This window comes from Globicephala melas, chromosome 1 (genome assembly GCF_963455315.2).
Source record: "Globicephala melas chromosome 1, mGloMel1.2, whole genome shotgun sequence".
In the NCBI taxonomy this organism is placed as follows: domain Eukaryota; kingdom Metazoa; phylum Chordata; class Mammalia; order Artiodactyla; family Delphinidae; genus Globicephala; species Globicephala melas.
The window spans coordinates 104,315,035-104,335,652 of record NC_083314.1 but is presented as its reverse complement, the minus strand read 5'-3'; the positions used below and the strand labels follow the sequence as shown (position 1 = coordinate 104,335,652).

Here is a 20,618-nt window from a genome sequence, read left to right as displayed (position 1 = left end):
GCAAAAATACAAAATACTTTGATCAGGCGCTTATTTGTAGTTAATCTCTATGATAACACTTCGTGGGGATTAGTGGTGGTTAAATTGATTTTGGAAAAACAGCCCTAACATAGCATGTTTTCATTTGGAAAGAGGAGAGGGAGTTTCATTTTTTCATTTCAGCAAATACTTACGGAGTCCTTACTATGTGCCAGGTACTGTACCCGGGTAGAGGGAATAGATTTCATTTTAAGTGATCACTGAGTGATTGATGGAGGCCGTTTGTAATGCTGTGTTAAGATGGATTGTGATCTTGAGCTGGCAGAAAAGATTGCCAGGGATTGAGAGAGGGGGACGACAAAATTGGAACGTGTACGTGCTGCTTAGGATGTAACTACAACAACACAAGCAAAATCCACACTTGAGTCGCTGCGTTAGACACTCCCTGTATTTATAAAGTGTTTTGAATATGTTGACTCTTTTGGACTTTATTATATATGCGTATAATAATGTATTATACATGTATGATCATTTGGTATATTTTGTCTCACCCATAACATCATTCTGTACCATCTTGGTATAACTTCAAAGAGAAGTTATTCATTATCTTCAGATATACAACAAAGACATAGTCCCTTCCCTTTAGGAATTTACAGTTTAAAATAGACACTACTAAGACCAAAACACCCTATAAATATCAAACGGGTACCTACATTGAATAAAACATTTTGTATTTCCAGAAATGTTACTTACCTACCTTAATCAGCATGTGTGCTAGTAATTTTTGCTTCTGTTTCTGCAAAAACAGAAAGAACTAATGGTTCGGTCCTAATGGGGAACGAGAATAGATGTCACAAAATCATACAGTTCTTTAAATGAGTTTTCCCCATCCTTCTTATTATTGTTATGCTCTTTATCTCTGTTTGCTGCTCTAAAATATTAACCTTTAAGAAAAATTCATTGCACAGTTGGTTGCAGCACTGTGATCTGCCAAATTAGAGCATTCTGAATGTTTATGTCTTTGGGAATCCCCAGCAGGTCTGCCTAAATTCCCTGAAGAGAGAGAAAAATTCAAATCATTGTTTCCCCCTTCTTGCTTTTGTTCACAGAACGGACCTGCTCATGAAAAGCAAGAGCACAGAGGTGAGGGATCAGGAAATTGTAGGACAAGGCAGCTGAGTTCTGCTTTGTGGAGCATTATCAGAAGTGAGCCCTACTGTCAGTCACCATGAGGTGTCTCGGTGACTGAGGCGGATTTGTGTGAACTGTCAGTTGAAAGCATTGACAGTGTTCCATTAGTAATGAATTATGGGAGTAATTTCATTAATTTCTTTACCTCAGTCAGTAGATGTTAGTGTAAGTTGCTCAACCAAACATCAAAAGAACCATTGCATTTTAACCTTTTAGTCTTTTACTGTGTAACCAGGAACAGCAAAGAAATAAATTAGCGTAACATTCCCTAAAAAAAAAAACAAAAAACGACTGAAGATAAGCAGTGGACATAATTTTTCCTGTTTTTAATTTAATAGCAAGTTTATGGTTTTATGCAAAACCATTCACATTACATTTGACCCTCTGGGAGCTGCCTTTTTTTTCTGTGGGTATAATTTTGATCTTTAATAATCTGTTGTTAAATCCAGTCTGAGTTTGATTAATGAATTGTGATGAGCCGGTGCATTAATTTGCAGGTTTGGTCTAATGCCCTAAAAGGCTGCTTTGTTGTGGATGTTATTAATGCTAAACTCTTCAGGAGGAGCCATGGGATGGCAGTGTGCTCCAAATAATGGACTAGCTACTTCTTTGGGAAATCCCAGTGATGGAGCCGAAGCTCTAGAAGTGACTGTGGAGCCATGTGATTGAAAGCAGAAATCCTGATTTAGCTTTATGTTCCAGAACAGGGGGCTGCAGTCTGCAAGGGGTCTCTGGATGGAATTCAGGGGAGTCTGTGAATTTAGATAGTAAAAAAATTCTGTACTTTCATTAACCGCTACTGAAATTTAACATTCTGTTCAATTATAAACATAGGCAACAGACCACAGTATTATTAATAGTAGCTGTGACTTTGTCATCAATAGAAACCACAGGTATTTTCATAACACATTATAAGGTTGTAAGTACCTCAACATGTCATTTATGCTCCCCGCTGCTTCAAAGTTACCAGTCGTTATTATGACAGCCACTCCATCTGGTTATTTACTGTGTTAGTAAAGAAGCAGACATACATTACTATATCACAAATTTTACAATTGATAACTGTATTTTAATATAATTGGTTTCATTTATAATCTTATTTTAGACATGATTCAGAGAAGGGGTCTATGGCCCCCAAACGGTTAAGAAAACCCCCTTTTTTGAGTGACTGTGTCTGTGCTGCCATCTTTCCCCCTGGTAAGTCCATCCTTCTATTCCTCAGACTCTGTTGTCAGGAATAGGTCTAAGGTTCAAACATGTTACCCACATGGCCAGATGCTAGCAGTGACTGAGGTGTGCTAACATTATCAACTTCTCAGTTACTCCCCTGCTTTTCTACCCTAGACTCCTGGAAGCTGTGAACTGTTTGTCTTATTCACTGATAATTTCCCAAGCACATATGGTACTTTTTGACACACAGTAGGCACTTAGTAACTGCCAAATGAACGAATGATAGTTCAAAAGGAGATAGTTTTTTGCCCCATTTGAATGAATCTGTGTTTTAAAATCTTTTTTTTCCCACATGAAATAAAATCTAGTATCCACATTCTAAAGAGTTTATGGCATTATAAAAGGTATTTACAAGGCATTAGGAATGTTTATAGGAACTGATATTGACCAGTTTATTGTCCAGCAGCTCAGCTTATCAGGGAACTGTACACTCTTGTAGCCGATTTTTAAAAGGATTGTTATAATTAAACAAAGAGAACTGTTAATCTCCAAAGGCGAATATAGCTGCAGAGAGATAGGAAAATTAGATTATCGAAATAGATTAACATGTGTGTTGGGAGTATGAAGAAGTGTATGGATATGTTTTATGTGTGTTTCTGTGTGTAAAGAGACCCAGCCCAGGTGAGAGAGTCTTTAGAGCTGTAAGTTGCCTTGGAGATTATTTTTCAATTTCATTTAACAAGTATTGAAACTGAAGTGCAAAGAGGTTAAATGATCAGTGACCTCCTAATTGCTAAATCCAATAAAGCCTGCCCGGACCTTATCTTACTCGGCCACTCTATTGCATTTTGTGTTGCTCACCTTTTCCTTTTACTCGAAGCCTGTGCATATGCTGTTTCCACCAACCCAGAATGCTTTCCTTTTTGCTCCTTTCTATCCCTGCCCCCTACTCTTTCTTATTCCAGAAGAACACATCGTTTAAACCTTCCTGGTCTCCATCTCTCAAGTAGAGCTTCGTTCTAGTTAAGTGCTTATCCTTAAAAAAAAAAAAATTCCAACCTTCCTAAGTAGCCTTTCCTGCCGTGGAGCACAGGCTCCGGACGCGCAGGCTCAGCGGCCACGGCTCACGGGCCCGGCCGCTCCGCGGCATGTGGGATCTTCCCGGACCGGGGCATGAACCCGTGTCCCCTGCATCAGCAGGCGGACTCTCAACCACTGCGCCACCAGGGAAGCCCCCTAAGTAGCCTTTTTAGACACTTTTAAAACTCTCCTGGCTGTTCCCCGTGCCCACTCTCCATCCTCTGGTGTACTTTTAGTACCATAGATAGACTGTACATCTGTTTATGTATTACAGCCTTTGGAGGGCAACAAACCATTATAATACCTAAGATATTTTCACCCCAAGAACCAATTTCACCTCCCTGGGGGTAAGATCACCCCTGTTGAGAATGCATGCTCTTGTAGAACTTGAATGTCACCAGACTCTCCCTGTCTTCTGTGGGTTCAAACAAAGTTACAAATGGCACCAACCTCCCATTCTGTGAACAGAAATTCCAGTCTTTTCTATGCAGTTTCTTCCCTCCTCAAACTCCTCAGGAGTGTTTACCTGTTTTTATGAAATTAGTCTTTGTCCCGTCTTCCTGTTTCTGCCTGCAGGCGAACTGGGAACACAGACACTACCTTCAAGGATGAACTGTAGAGGAACTGACCTCCATTTTGCCCTTGGTCTTGATGGTCAAGCCTGACGAAGTGCTATTGGTGGGTAGTGAATCTCGGAACCCTCTGCTGTTGCTGCCACCGCAGCTGTCTGGTGGGTGGGGAGGATGGTGGCCATCGCTGCTCTTGCTGCTGGCTGCAGGTGCCTGTGTTTGCTGGCCTTGGCTGGGATCTCTGGTAGAGTCATTGCTCAGCCAAGTGTGTTTTTTGGTGACATAACTCCTTCAATTCCCATCTGACACAGATATGTTCTCTAGGGTACAGCTAAGATACCAGGTGAATTTGCAACTTCCTGGGTAGTGCATGGTCCCTCTGGCCTCCAAGTTTGGGTCATGCTGTTCCATCTTCCTGAAATGCCCTTCTCCCTTTCAAGTAGATAACTTGACTCTTGGTTACAATATTACAATACCACTTCTTTCAGGAAGCTTCTCGAATTCCCCTTCAGAGTCTATGTGTGATACCCCTCCTGCACACTCCCATGGTGTCCTGGATTCCTAGAGTTATTGTATGCAGACTGTTTATTTGTCTGTATATCCCATTATACTCTAAGCTCCTTACAGGTAGAAAACATACAGGGTCTAGCCTAGCACGGTTCCAGTCATCTAGAAGGCACTCCATAAATGCTTATGGAACAGATAAATTGATTCTAGATACCTGCGATATAGCGGTGAACAAAGTAAACAAGTCTTTGCCCTCTTGGAGGTTACATTCCAGTGGGTAAACATAGATAATAAACAAGTAAATATGTACAATGTATAGTATGTCAATGTTGATAAGAGCTATGGAGGAAAATTAAGCAGAAAATGCCTAATGCGGAACTGATTTTTTTTCTTCTTTGAACTTGCTGTATGTTCAGTCTCTCTTATCCTAGCAGATGGCAACTCCATTCTTCTAGCTGTTTGAATCAAAACCCTGGAAGTCATCCTTCGTCTTTCTCTTACACTCGTTCAATCTGTTATTGTCTCCTCCTGCTAGAATGTAAGTCCCATGAGGGCAGGAATCATGCCTCTTTTGTTTACTAATTTGTCCTCGGCACTAGACCAGTACCTGCTCATATTGACACTGGATTCATGTTTGGTGAATTGAACTGAAGAGGAATTGGAAGTTGTTGGTGGAGGGAATTGCAATGATAATGGTCAGGGACAAAGGTGATTTTTATGCAGAGACCTGAGTAAATGAGCTTTGTGAATCTAGGGGGAGAAACATCCAGGCAGAGGACACAGCGAGTGCAAATGTCATGGGGCAGGAATGTCCCTGGTGTGTTCTGTGAAGAGTAAAGAGGTGGTTAAGACTGGAGTAGAGTGAATCAGCGGTGGGGTGGGGGTGGGTAGGAGATGAAGTAAGGGGATGGTAGTGCAGATCATTCAGAGATGAAGGTCATGACAATTATTTGGCTTTTATTGTGAATGAAATGAGAAGGCAGTTGGACAATTTTGTGGAGTAGTAAGATGATCTGATTCAGCTTGAACAGTTCACTGTGGTGACTGAATTGACAATAGACTATAGGGAGCGAGGGCAGAAGCAGGAAGACTGACATAAAACTCTGAAATAAATCAAGAAAGAGATGCTGTTGGTTTACACAAGATTAGCAGCTGGGAGGTAGTGAGAAATGGCCAGATTTTGTATTAATTTTGAATTAAAGCCAACAGGACATGCTGATGATCTAGATGTGAGGTGTGAGAAAAAGAGGAGCCAGGAATAGTTTCTGTTTATTTTTTAAGTAAAATTTTTTTACAATATAACAGGCATGTAGAAAAATGCCCAAATCATAAATGTACAGCTTGGTGAATTTTTCACAGAGGGACAAGACTCAAGTAGTCACCTTCTCCAGTAAGACCTAGAACATTACCAGCCCCCAAGAGGCCCCTACTAGGCTGCTTCTCAGTCATTTTCCCTCATTCTCAGTGTAACCACTGTCATTGAGTTTTCCCACTGAACCTGTATTCACAAGTTTTGATAGATCATATTTTCATTATTATTTAGTTCAAAATATTTTCTAATTTCCATTTTGATTTCTTCTTTAACCAATTTCCAAATATTTGGTGGATGTTCTAGTTATTTTGTTACTGATTTCTAGCTTAATTCCACTGGGGTCAGAGAATACATTAATGCTTTCAATATTTTGAAATTTTGGGGAATGTGGAGACTTGTTTTATGGCCCAGCATATAGTCAGTTTTGGTAAATGTCTTATGTCCCTTTAATACATTAGAGGCAGAATTTTTTTTTTTTTTTTTCGCGGTACACGGGCCTCTAACTGTTGTGGCCTATCCCGTTGCGGAGCACAGGTTCCGGACGTGCAGGCTCAGTGACCATGGCTCACGGGCCCAGCCGCTCTGCGGCATGTGGGATATTCCCAGACCGGGGCACGAACCCATGTCCCCTGCATTGGCAGGCGGACTCTCAACCACTGCGCCACCAGGGAAGCCCCTAGAGGCAGAATTTTATATATGTCAATTAAGGCAAGTTTATTAATATATAATGCTTTGTATTTCTGTGGTGTCTGTTGTAACTTCTCCTTTTTCATTTCTAATTTTATTGATTTGAGTCCTCTCTTTTTCTTGATGAGTTTGGCTAATGGTTTATCAATTTTGTTTATCTTCTCAAAGAACCAGCTTTTAGTTTTATTGATTTGTGCTATTGTTTCCTTTGTTCCTATTTCATTTATTTCTGCTCTGATCTTTATGATTTCTTTCCTTCTGCTAACTTTGGGTTTTGTTTGTTCTTCTTTCTCTAGTTCCTTTAAGTGTAAGGTTAGATTGTTTATTTGAGACTTTTCTTATTTCTTGAGGTAGGCTTATATAGCTATAAACTTCCCTCTTAGAACTGCTTTTGCTGCATCGCATAGGTTTTTTTTTTTTTTTTTTTTGCGGTACGCGGGCCTCTCACTGCTGTGGCCTCTCCCGTTGCGGAGCACAGGCTCTGGATGCGCAGGCTCAGCGGCCATGGCTCACGGGCGCAGCCGCTCCGCGGCATGTGGGATCTTCCCGGACCGGGGCACGAACCCGCGTCCCCTGCATCGGCAGGCGGACTCCCAACCACTGCGCCACCAGGGAAACCCCATCCCATAGGTTTTGGATCATCGTGTTTTCATTGTCATTTGTCTGTAGGTATTTTTTGATTTTCTCTTTGATTTCTTCAGTGATCTCTTGGTTATTTTGTAGCGTATTGTTTAGCCTCCATGTGTTTGTGTTTTTTACATTTTTTCCTTGTAATTCATTTCTAATCTCATAGCGTCGTGGTCAGAAAAGATGCTTGATATGATTTCAATTTTCTTAAATTTACTGAGGCTTGATTTGTGACCCAAGATGTGATCTATCCTGGAGAATGTTCCGTGTGCACTTGAGAAGAAAGTGTAATCTGCTGTTTTTGGATGGAATGTCCTATAAACATCTATTAAATCTCTGGTCTATTGTGTCATTTAAAGCTTCTGTTTCCTTATTTATTTTCATTTTGGATGATCTGTCCATTGCTGTAAGTGAGGTATTAAAGTCCCCCACTATTATTGTGTTACTGTTGATTTCCTCTTTTATAGCTGTTAGCAGTTGCCTTATGTATTGAGGTGCTCCTATGTTGGGTGCATATATATTTATAATTGTTATATCTTCTTTTTGGATTGATCCCTTGATCATTATATAGTGTCCTTCCTTGTCTCTTGTAACATTCTTTATTTATTTATTTATTTATTTTTTGTGGTACGCGGGCCTTTCACTGTTGTGGCCTCTCCCATCGTGGAGCACAGGCTCTGGGCTCACAGGCTCAGCGGCCATGGCTCATGGGCCCAGCTGCTCCGTGGCATGTGGGATCTTCCTGGACCGGGGCACGGACCCGTGTCCCCTGCATCGGCAGGTGGACTCCCAACTGCTCGTCACCAGGGAAGACCAACATTCTTTATTTTAAAGTCTATTTTACCTGATATGAGTATTGCTACTCCAGCTTTCTTTTGATTTCCATTTGCATGGAATATCTTTTTCCAGCCCCTCACTTTCAGTCTGTATGTGTCCCTAGGTCTGAAGTTGGTCTTTTGTAGACAGCATATATATGGGTCTTGTTTTTGTATCCATTCAGCAAGCCTGTGTCTTTTGGTTGGAACATTTAATCCATTCACGTTTAAGGTAACTATCGATATGTATGTTCCTATGACCATTTTCTTAATTGTTTTGGGTTTGTTTTTGTAAGTCCTTTTCTGCTCTTGTGTTTCCCACTTAGAGAAGTTCCTTTAGCATTTGTTGTAGAGTTGGTTTGGTGGTGCTGAATTCTCTTAGCTTTTGCTTGTCTGTAAAGCTTTTGATTTCTCCATCGAATCTCCATGAATGAGATCCTTGCTGGGTAGAGTAATCTTGGTTGTAGGTTCTTCCCTTTCATCACTTTAAGTATGTCATGCCACTCCCTTCTGGCTTGTAGAGTTTCTGCTGAGAAATCAGCTGTTAACCTTATGGGAGTTCCCTTGTATGTTGTTTGTTGTTTTTCCCTTGCTGCTTTCAATAATTTTTCTTTGTCTTTAATTTTTGCCAATTTGATTACTATGTGTCTCGGCATGGTTCTCCTTGGGTTTATCCTGCCTGGGACTCTCTGCACTTCCTGGACTTGGGTGGCTATTTCCTTTCCCATGTTAGGGAAGTTTTTGACTATAATCTCTTCAAATATTTTCTCTGGTCCTTTCTCTCTCTCTTCTCCTTCTGGACCCCTATAATGCGAATGTTGTTGCATTTAATGTTGTCCCAGAGGTCTCCTAGGCTGTCTTCATTTCTTTTCATTCTTTTTTCTTTATTCTGTTCCACAGCAGTGAATTCCAGCTTTCTGTCTTCCAGGTCACTTATCTGTTCTTCTGCCTCAGTTATTCTGCTATTTATTCCTTCTAGTGTAGTTTTCATTTCAGTTATTTTATCGTTCATCTCTGTTTGTTTGTTCTTTAATTCTTCTAGGTCTTTGTTAAATGTTTCTTGCATCTTCTCGATCTTTGCCTCCATTCTTTTTCCGAGGTCCTGGATCATCTTCACTATCATTATTCTGAATTCTTTTTCTGGAAGTTTGCCTATATCCACTTCATTTAGTTGTTTTTCTTAGGTTTTATCTTGTTCCTTCATCTGGTACATAGCCCTCTGCCTTTTCATCTTGTCTATCTTTCTGTGAATGTGATTCTTGTTCCACAGGCTGCAGGATTGTAGTTCTTGCTTCTGTTGTCTGCCCTCTGGTGGATGAGGCTATCTAAGAGGCTTGTTGTTTTTACTATTTAAAAAGTGATTTTATTATAACATAAAGCATACACTCCAAAGAGAGATAATGTATCACATATGTGTACAGTTTAAAGAATAATAGCAGCCGGCTGGGAGGAGCTGACAGGCGGCCCCGGGGAGGCCAAGGCGTTGGCCCGAGTGCAATGGCAGGGTGCATGGCCGAAGTGAGCTGGAAGGGCTTGGAGCGAAGAGCCCAGACCAATTGCTATAGTTTAGCCTGTGATGCTTATGATTAGAGTCAACAATTTGAAATGGCCAGCTCACCTGATGCAGTTGTCTCTTCTCTACCAGCTTTCTTAAGGTCTGGCTCAGTTTATGAACCTCTTAAAACCATTAATGTTCCAAGACCTGATAATGAAACTGTGGGATAAATTGGGTCACTAGTACAGAATTGTCAAGTCAACACTGCTGCTGTATCGAAGCCCAGCTGCAGGTCTCTTTCCCACAAAAACATGTGGTGATGATCAGGAGGCCAAGATCCATGACAGTCTATACTGCCCTGCTGTGCCCTGGGCTTTGGCTCTTGTATCAGTCGCATTGATGATGACAAGGGAAGGACCCGTGAGTTGGAGCACTTGGCTATAAAATGTATGAGAGGAATTGTCTACTGCTATATGCGTCAGGCCGATAAGGTCCAGCAGTTTAAGCAGGATCCGTGCCCAACACGTTGTCTTCACTCTGTTCTCAATGTACATACAGGGATGAGATTCTCTCCTATCAGGATTATGGTCATCTTCAGATAAATGCAGCATCACTCTATCTCCTTTACCTTGTGGAAATGATTTCCTCAGGACTCCAGATTATCTATAACACTGATGAGGTCTCTTTCATTCAGAACCTTGTATTTTGTGTGGAAAGAGTTTACTGTGTGCCTGACTTTGGTGTCTGGGAGAGAGGAAGCGAGTATAATAATGGCAGCACGGAGCTGCATTCGAGCTCTGTTGTCTTAGCAAAAGCAGCTGTAGAAGCAATTAATGGAGTCAACCTCTTTGGCAACCAGGCCTGTTCTTGGTCGGTTATATTTGTGGATCTCGATGCTCACAATCGCAACTGGCAAACTTTGTGCTCACTGTTACCCAGAGAATCAAGATCTCATAACACAGATGTTGCCCTGCTCCCCTGCATCAGTTATCCTACGTTTGCCTTGGACGATGAGGTTCTGTTTAGCCAGACACTCAATAAAGTGGTTAGAAAATTAAAAGGGAGATATGGATTTAAGCATTTCTTGAGAGATGGGTATAGAACATCATTGGAAGATCCTAATAGACGCTACTGCAGACCAGCTGAAATTAAGCTGTTTGATGGCATTGAATGTGAATTTCCCATATTTTTCCTTTACATGATGATTGATGGTGTTTTTAGAGGCAATCCCAAGCAAGTAAAAGAATATCAGGATCTTCTGACTCCAGTACTTCATCAGACCACAGAAGGTTATCCTGTCATACCAAAGTACTACTGTGTTCCAGCTGATTTTGTAGAATATGAAAAAAGAAACCCTGGTAGTCAGAAGGGATTTCCTAGCAACTGTGGCCGTGATGGAAAACTATTACTTGGGGGACAAGCCCTTTATGTCATCACAAAACTCCTGGCTGATGAATTAATTAGTCCTAAAGACATTGATCCTGTTCAGTGTTATGTCCCACTACAGAATCAATGTAATGTAAGCATGAGGTTTTCCAATCAGGGCCCACTGGAAAATGATTTGGTTGTTTATGTAGCGCTTATAGCAGAAAGCCAATGCCTTCCAGTTTTCCTCAACACATATGGTATTCAGACTCAAACTCCTCAACAGGTAGAACCCATTCAGATCTGGGCCCAGCAGGAGCTTGTGAAAGCTTATTTCCATCTGGGGGTCAATGAAAAATCAGGACTCTGCGGAAGGCCAGATAGGCCCATTGGCTGCCTCCATACATCAAAGATTTATTGCATTCTAGGAAAGACTGTGGTTTGTTACCCTATCATCTTTGACCTAAGTGATTTCTAAATGTCTCAAGATGTTTTACTGCTGGTAGATGACATAAAGAATGCACTACAGTTTATTAAGCAATACTGGAAAATGCATGGGCATCCACTTTTCCTTGTTCTCATCCAGGAAGACAGTATAAGAGGTAGCCAATTCAATCCCATATTAGATATGCTGGCAGCTTTTAAGAAAGGAGTGGTTGGAGGAGTTAAAGTTCACGTTGATCATCTACAGACACTAATATCTGGAGCTGTGGTAGAACAACTTCTTACGAATCAGTGACACAGAAGAGCTTCCAGAATTTAAGAGTTTTGAGGAACTAGAAGTTCCCAAACATTCAAAAGTCAAATGACAAAGCAGCACCTCCAGTGCTCCTAAACAAGAACAGCAGCCAGATGTTACCATTACTGAATGGAAAAACAAACCCACCCATGAAATTCTTCAAAAACTGAATGACTATAGTTGTCTGCTTAGCCAAGTCATCCTGCTGGGTATACTGCTCAAAAGAGAAGGACCCAACTTTAACACAAAGGAAGGTACTGTTTCTGATCACATTGAGAGAGTCTATAGAAGAGCTGGCAGCAAAAAATGTCAGTTGGTGGTGCGCCATACAGCAAGCCTTTTAAGTAAACTAGTGGACAGCCTGGCCCCATCCATTACTAATGCTTTAGTGCAGGGCCAACAGGTAACTCTGGGTGCCTTTGGACACGAAGAAGAGGTTATCTCTAATCCTTTGTCTCCAAGAGTGATTAAGAACATCATCTATTACAAGTGTAATACCCATGATGAGAGGGAGGTGGTCATTCAGCAAGAACTGGTCATTCATATTGGCTGGATCATCTCCAATAACCCGGAGTTATTCCGTGGCATGCTGAAAATACGAATTGGCATTGTGTGAGGCAGTGCAGTAAGGCACATGACCAGGCTCTAGCATCCAGCAGAACTGAGTGCAAGTCCTGACCGCCACTCATCATCTCAGTGGCCTGAGGCCAGTGGCTGAACCTCCCTTCTGCTTTCATACCAGCTTCATTGTTTTGTGTGAGATGAAACAAGATAATATGTTTAAAAGGCCTGCCACAACTGAGTAAAGTATAAGTGCTTCTTTTCATTTTTTTAAACATATTTTTGATTGTATTGAATACAGGTATCACGTAAATATGTTCTAATTGTAAAAAAGTCAACAAAAAACAATAATTGAGCATATAGAGTAACCTAATATGTGGCCAATTTGGGGGATGTTCAAGTGTTTGAAAAGAATATGTAGCCTGTCAGGTGCAAATACATGTGAATGTGTGTGAGTGTGAATAAGTGTTTAGCTTGCTAATTGTATAATTAGATCATCGGTATCTTTACTATTTCTGTCCTACTTGACCTTCGATTGCTGATAAATTGTAAAATGTTCTCCTGATTATGAATTTGTCAGTTTCTCCTTGCATTTTTATCCATTTTGCTTTATATATTTTAAAGCTTTGTTTCTGTCCATGTTACCATGTTTTAACAATATATCTTTCCTTATGTCATTTATTTTGTAATTGAATTATTTTTAAAAAATTATTTTTAATTTCAAACATCTACAAAAGTATAGAAAATAGTATAATAAAGCCCATACTATTACTCAGCTTCAACAATAATAAAAAAAAAAGAATAATAGAAAAACAAGCACTGTACAACTTAAAGATACAGAAGCCCCTTAATCTCCTCATTTGTGTTGCTACCTAGTACACTCTCATACTTCTATCCTGAATTTTTTGTTACTCGCCCTTACTTTTAATAACTTTTTCATTAATGTAAGCATCGCTAAATTATTGTTTAGTTTTACCAGTTTTCATCTCCATATCTAGTAGATTAACTTTTAAGCATCAGTTTTAAATGTCCTTTTTTATGTTTAATCATGGTATTTACATGATATATCTCCATTCTTTTACTGTCAACCTTTCTGTATCCTTATATTTAAGATGTCCTTATTTAGGCAACATATAATTAAATTTTTATTTTTTCATCTAGTTGGACAAACTTTGTCTTTCAATCGAAGTATTTAGTCCATGTACATTTAATATAATTACTGATATATTTGGAATTCTATTTACTGGATATAACAACAGCCTTAACCTAATAAAGTCTAATGTAAATTATAGTTTTACCACTTCCCAGACAATGCTAGGATTTAAGAACACATTAAATCCATTTATCCCTTTCTGCTGTTTGATTTATTTATACTGACAGCATAAATCTGACAGCAGATTTATACTGCTGTCATACATTTATTTTAATTTTATATGTATGTAAACTTCACCACATGTTATTATTGTCATTTATATATTTGACTCCTGTTGCTCTTCATTCTTTCCTGCATTTCTGTCTTTCCATCTGGGATCATTTTCATCTTGTCTAAACTCCTTCAGCATTTCTTTTAATAGGGATCTGCTGACAACAAACTTTTTTTGATGCCTTTATGTTTGAAGGATATTTTCATTGTGTATAGACTTCTAAGTCGTCAATAATTTCTTCCAGCACTTCATGATATCATTCTGTTTTCTTCTGGCTCCTATGGTTTCTGTTGAGAACTTAGTTATCATTGTTGTAGTTTCTTTGAAGGTACTATGCTTTTTTGTCTGGCTGTTCTTATGGCTTATTCTTTGTCTTTGTCATTTGGCAGTTTTACTATGATGAGACTAGTAATGTCTGTATCCTTCTTGGGATTTGATATTGTTCATCTGTTTGGAAATTTCTCAGACATTACCTATTCCAACAATGCTTTTGCCTCCATTTCTCCTCTAATCTATTTCTGTACTTCTGGAGCTCCAGTTACACTTAGAACTTTGCCGTCTCCCATGTGTCTCTTTCACTTTTTTCTATATTTCCTTCTTTTTTTTTTTTTTTTTTGTCCTTTGGTCTGAATATTCTCTGCCAACAGAGAATACTAGTATTTAGTATCTTACAGTACTAATCCTGTTCTTATTTGTGTTTAATCTGCTAGTAAGCTCATCTGTTGAGTTCTTAGTTTTAATTACTGTATTTTTCAGTTTTAGAATTTCCACTTGATTCTCTTCTTATGGATTCTATTTCTCTGGTAAGGGTATCTTTTCATCTATTTTTTAAAAACATATTAATCCATGTTTCTGGATCATCTATGGCCTATTTTTTTTTTTTTTTAATAAATTTATTTATTTATTTTTGGCTGCGTTGGGTCTTCGCCGCTGCACGCGGGCTTTCTCCAGTTGCCAGAGTGGGGGCTACTCTTTTTTGCGGTGCGCGGGCCCCTCATTGCAGTGGTTTCTCTTGCTGTAGAGCACCGGCTATAGAGCGCAGGCTCAGCAGCTGTGGCGCACGGGCTCAGCTGCTCCGTGGCATGTGGGATCTTCCCGGACCAGGGCTCGAACCCGTATCCCCTGCATCGGCAGGCGGACTCCCAACCACTGCGCCACCAGGGAAGTCCCTGGCCTATTTTTACTTTCTTTCTTTCTTTTCTTTTTGATCTGATTTCTTGGTATATCTGGTAATTTTTTTATTGAATGCCAGACATTTTGCATGAAAAATTGTAGAGGCTCTGGATGACGCTATTTTTCTCTAGAGGAAAATACATTTTATAAAATGGTAGGCAGCTAGAATAGGAACAGAACAACTCAGTCCAATCAGTATATGACTGAAAAGTCTGGGTTTCAGAATTTTTAAGGTTCTAGAGTCATCTGCCTGGGTTCAACTTGCAGGCTGGATAATCTTGGGCAAGTTTTATAATATTTCTGTTCATCAATTTTCTCATTGATAGCACAGGGTAAATAATAGTACTTTCCTCACAGCATAGTTAAGAAGATTAAATGAGTTAATATATAAAAAGTACTTAAACTAGTACCCAACACATAGAAAGTGTCCATTAAGTGTTTGCTAGTGTAGGTATTAATTTTTGCCTAAGGCCAAAATCATCTCCTTCTGTTACTGCATTTAACAAATATTAATTGGAGTGGCTACTGGTAGAACTCAAAATGTGGAGAAAGATTAGACCTTGTTAGAGGATAGGATCAGGAAATAGGGTAGAATTAAAAGCTCTTGCTATATTGAAAACAGAGTCAAAGAGGTAATGTAAGCATCTCAGTGTTGGTCTATGGTTAGCTCAGATCATTTCCTACATGTAATTCAGTCAGTTCCCACAGTGCTAGGTGAAGTTTCAAGGTGCAAGTCTATTTCAAGAACTGGTCAGTTTTTTACTTGCTGTCTCTGGAGTGGACTTGAGGGGTGGTTAGAGTCAGCAAAGCTCAGGAAGAGGGAGTGAATAGCCTCTAATATTCTCCCCATTCTACCTCTCAGGCTTTGACTTCATTTCCTTTTGGAGTGGTGCATTCTTGATCTAGGAACTAGGAAAAATGTTCTATCAAACCACAAATTAGACACAGTTTCATCAGAGAAGTTCCTAACTGATGTTTCGTCCTTGCTCTTACAAGAATCGTCCTAGTAGGATCATTCCAGTTTGATCGGATTCAAGGTACATGATTATGCCACAGACACTGTACCTGAAGCAATCTGTGTTGTTTTTGTTTTTTTTTTCAATTTGTGTTTTGACTGGCGATAAATTGATAATCACCTAGCCGGCTAAGCCAGTCCAGAGAGGCAGTTAATATGGTGAAACTTCAATAAAGTCGGCTGTCAATGCGATAGATGTTACAGGTGAACTACTTGATCTCTCACTGCAATCCTTTGAATCTCTGTTATCCATCACTCTATAATACATGTGTTTAGCAGGGAAATAGGCTTCTGAAATCTCACCATCCAAGTAAGCCTCCACAATAACATTTCTAAGTCTGACACGCAAGTCTCAACAACACTATCAGAACGCTAGTTAGCTCTCAGATTTAGTGAGGTGGGCTTCCCTGGTGGCGCAGTGGTTGAGAGTCCACCTGCCGATGCAGGGGACACGGGTTCGTGCCCCGGTCCGGGAAGATCCCACATGCCGCGGAGCGGCTGGGCCCGTGAGCCATGGCCGCTGAGCCTGCGCGTCCGTAGCCTGTGCTCCGCAATGGGAGAGGCCACAACGGTGAGAGGCCCGTGTACCGCAAAAAAAAAAAAAAAATTTAGTGAGGTGACGTAAATTTACAGAAGGGTGGCAAGAAACTGAAGAGTGTTCCTCTTTGTGCTCTTGGACAGTAAAAAAATTTTAGAAGCATAGCCTCCGCAGTCCCCTTACCAGTTGGACTTTTGAGTAGCAGGTTTTGGTACAAAGTTTCTGAGATTTTCCTTTTGCTAAGTCTTAAGTGGTACAAAGTGGAGTAGATGAGGTTACAGAAGGTACAGCTTTATTGCATGAATAGAAGCAAAACTTTGACGAAGCAAATAATACTGAAAGATATTTTTTATTTAGGAAAAAGGATTTCTTTTTTTTTAGTTATCCTGTACTTGGTTTCATTGTCAAAATGAGTTATCACCTCAGTAATTCTTCCTGGAGAACTTGTAACACACAAAGGCCAAAACTCAAGACTAAAAACCAGTCATGGCCCTCCTTAGCATTTCTAGGGTGTTACTTTTTATGAAGAAGACACTCTTCCTGTGGCATATTTTGAATTTATATGAACATTCTAATGAATGATCTTATTGTGTGTGGTTCAATTTCCTGAGGAAAGAATTTTCTTCTGTTTAATCTCAGGAAATAGGATCAGTTCTGCCAAAGTTATTATAGAGCCCAAGGAAACATTTCCTATATTTAAATTAAGCAACTTTAAAATTGCTTAAAGGGGTCTTACTAATTAGAATTCCAGTAGAGAAAGCTTGGGAAGGTTTCAGAGTGCTGTATCTGAATCCACTTCTCTTCTACTCCTGATGGGAATTTTGAAGGGATTTTGCATAGTTTCCCTAGGTGGTCAGTTACAGACCTACCTTACCCAATAATTTTTTTTTTTCCGGTACGCGGGCCTGTCTCTCACTGTTGTGGCCTCTCCCGTTGCGGAGCACATGCTCCGGATGCGCAGGCTCAGCAGCCATGGCTCACGGGCCCAGCCGCTCCGCGGCATGTGGGATCCTCCCGGACCGGGGCACGAACTCCTGTCCCCTGCGTCGGCAGGCGGACTCTCAACCACTGCGCCACCAGGGAAGCCCCCCCAATAATTTTTGAATTCATTGTTCTCAAATATCAAAACGCACGAAGGAAAATATATTCTTTAAGCTACGGTATACGACAGTGATTCAACCAAAGGTTTCTTACAGTTTAGGAAAAAAAAAAAAAAGGCTCTCCTCATCTTTATTCAGAATAGTCTGGAAGAAGTGTGTAATCAAAACCTTCTGAAGAAGTGAACTCTTTATGACAGCAAGCTCCATGAGGACAGGCACCCGCATGGTACTTCCTAACTTCTCTCAGAGCAACATGCATGATATTTTGTGCAAAATTAATGTTCATTGAATGTGTGATTAAATCTACTGATTTATATTTCTTAGAGAAATACTTCTCAGGTATTCCAGAGCGTTCTGATGATTTTGAAAAAGATGGATTGTTTCACGCAATCTTTAGGCTGATCGACTTGTAGTTGACTTCTCATAACAGTAGGACTTTCCTCGTGTCAGTAGAATGCAGCTAGCTAACAGACTGTTTGCTTTGGTTTCTGACCCTATCCTAACTAAACTTAATATAAGGTCTGAGAAGCAGGGGAGGCAAGAATAGATTTAAAAAAATTTTTTTTTAACATAAAATGCATTATTATTTCTAAAAGTAAAATTATATCTAACATGGTAATTAAAGCAAATTTTTACAGACTTATTAGCGTCATTGTATAATATTTTTAATCACACTAATAAGCAGTAAGTTGAAATGTTCAGAAGAGAAATAGTAATAACAGCTAATACTTATTGACTATTTAGATGAGCCATATCTTAGACACTGGAAATATTACCTTTTAAAACTTGTTCACATTTTCCATTTTTTATTCAACAGTTTGCTTTCTCATAAAGTGACCAACTATGTTTTAGGCCCAGCTTAATCTCTTTCAGTCCTAGGTATGTGGGCCTATGCTAATTTTCATAGTCATATTAGCATCTACCTTATGTTTCTAAGCCACATTCAGTTCTCCATTCCAGAACCTCTTCAGTCATTGGACTCTGAGGAATCTGAAGAGCTCATCAAGACACTTCATTTTGTTAAATGTTCCCAGTGAGCCTTCATGTGCTCTGTGGAATTCCATTAATTTGGAACTCAATGTCATGCCATTCAAACAGGGCCAGCTCAGAGGGCAGTCAGAGGAATTCACAGAAAGAAAGAAGCTAGAACACCCAAACACAGAGGAACATAGAGGGGTAACTAAACCAGTATTGTTAATTTACCAGAGAGGATGGACTTAAAGGGATATTTAAACCATTTTAAACCTCTTTGTATGAAAAAGCTGATAGACAAATTTATTGGATTTGGGGAAGAAATATGGTTCCTGCATCATGACTGCACAGTGACAAAGTGGTGAGCAGATAAGCAAGAGAGCAAAAGAATGCTCTTTCTTCATACTATCTAGGGCTGGTGCACAGTGAGCTTCCAGTAACTTTTGTTGAGTGAATGAAAGCAATTTCTATGAAGGGAGACGTTTTAGGACACTAGACCAAAATACCATAAACACGATTATCTCAGAAGACCATTAACTCTGGATTTACTTGTGCAAATGAGAAGTGAGAGGTCAAAGGGGATAAGTGATAACCGAATGTTTGCTCTGTCTGGATTCAGTGTGTACACCCACTAGCATACTTTACAACATGAAGGAGGCTGGTATAAATAGGTGCCTGTAGAGCCAATTAGGCTTTTGTTTGATCCTTAAAACTGTTTTGTTTGTCCTATACCCAGTAATACCACTATATGGGAACAGTCACGTGGCATAATCTTAGACAAGTCACTTGACTTGGATTTTTCACCTGGAAAGAAATGGGGTTGTAACAGGTGAGCCTTGAAATCTTTTTGAGCTATAATCTTGGATTTTCTCCTTTCTTTCCCCTTTTCTGTTGCTTGCAACCCACCTCCACTAACTGGGTTTTGTGTATATTGGTGTATACAGAGTTTCTGATTTTTTTTTTTTTTTTTGCGGTACGCGGGCCTCTCACCGCTGTGGCCTCTCTTCTTGCGGAGCACAGGCTCCGGACGCGCAGGCTCAGCGGCCATGGCTCACAGGCCCAGCCGCTCCGCGGCATGTGGGATCTTCCCGGACCGGGGCACGAACCCGCGTCCCCTGCATCGGCAGGCGGACTCTCAACCACTGTGCCATCAGGGAAGCCCCCGAGTTTCTGATTTTAAAATGATCTGCAAATGGAAGGAGTAGAGAAAGAAAATGAGAGATCGATTTGGGTTAGGTGGTGAAGTATAAAGGGGCAGTTGAAGGAAGACTGATTCCCTGTTCCCTTATTTTAAGGAGTTTAATAAAGTGGAGAATAGATTTCCCAACAGGAAAGACAGAGCAATGGTTTCCTTTCTGCCTCCAGGATCTTACATAATGTTTCTGGAAAGGCCTGTGTGCATCTCATCTCTGGCAGCCCTTGAGCGGGAGGGCATTCCCCAGCTGGTTCCTGTTCCCCACCTGGACTCACACACTTGACAAAGGGGCCGCCCACTGCTCTCTTCTAGGAGGCCTGGGACAAATTTTTTAAGGTGGGATGATCTTTGAGAAAGGGAACAGTAGGCTGCTGTAACCCCTCAGCTAACATTTGCCTCTATTTATTTATTCCTCTAGGTTAAACAAAGATTTGCTTTTCCTTATTTTACGAATTACGCTATTGGTTCCGAGTTAGTATGACAGGGAGGAGGGGTTATTGAGTATATTGGCTTGAATTCTCACTTTTTGAAAGCAATCTATCCTGTAATTATTTCATATATCAGTGAGTTTTTTGCATCATTATTTCCAGTGAACACTGGAATGTGTATGGAAAAATTAGTGTACATCTGAAAACTAATTCTTTAAAAATTATGACTAGCACCTTACTGTACTTTAGGAGCTTCATGGATTTTAAAAAGTGGATTTTTAAAAATTAGATTAAAAATGTAAATTAGCTATAACCTCCAGTAAATTAGGAAACCCATGCCTCTGATAATACTGTTTACTTGGGACTAAAATAAAGCCTAGTATACCTATCTACTTCTTGGGTCATAAGACATCCAGTCACAGTCGAATACCAATTGGGGACACCATTAGAACTCTACTAAAGAATCAAAAACTATAACTGGGGATCCAATAAAAATGCACAGGTGATCTCAGTAAAAGAAGTCTTGGCATGTGGAAGATGGTCAATAAATATTTACTGACAGAATAAAACTGAAGAAACTGATAACTGCGTGCTGGGGATAAGGTTTGTGATGCTAACTCTGTAAAGCACAGCAAAAAGTAGACAAATACTTGTTTAGGAAACCACAGTGTAGAGA

At 40.0% G+C, this 20,618-nt stretch overlaps 1 protein-coding gene and 1 pseudogene across 1 annotated transcript in view; both read left to right on the top strand.

Annotated features, from left to right (window-relative positions):
- Positions 1-20,618, top strand: part of RWDD3 (RWD domain containing 3) — a 79,317-nt gene that overhangs the window by 39,882 nt on the left and 18,817 nt on the right. The gene's annotated exons all lie outside the window — the stretch shown is intronic.
- On the top strand, positions 9,435-12,152 carry LOC115859614 (phosphorylase b kinase regulatory subunit beta pseudogene; annotated as a pseudogene).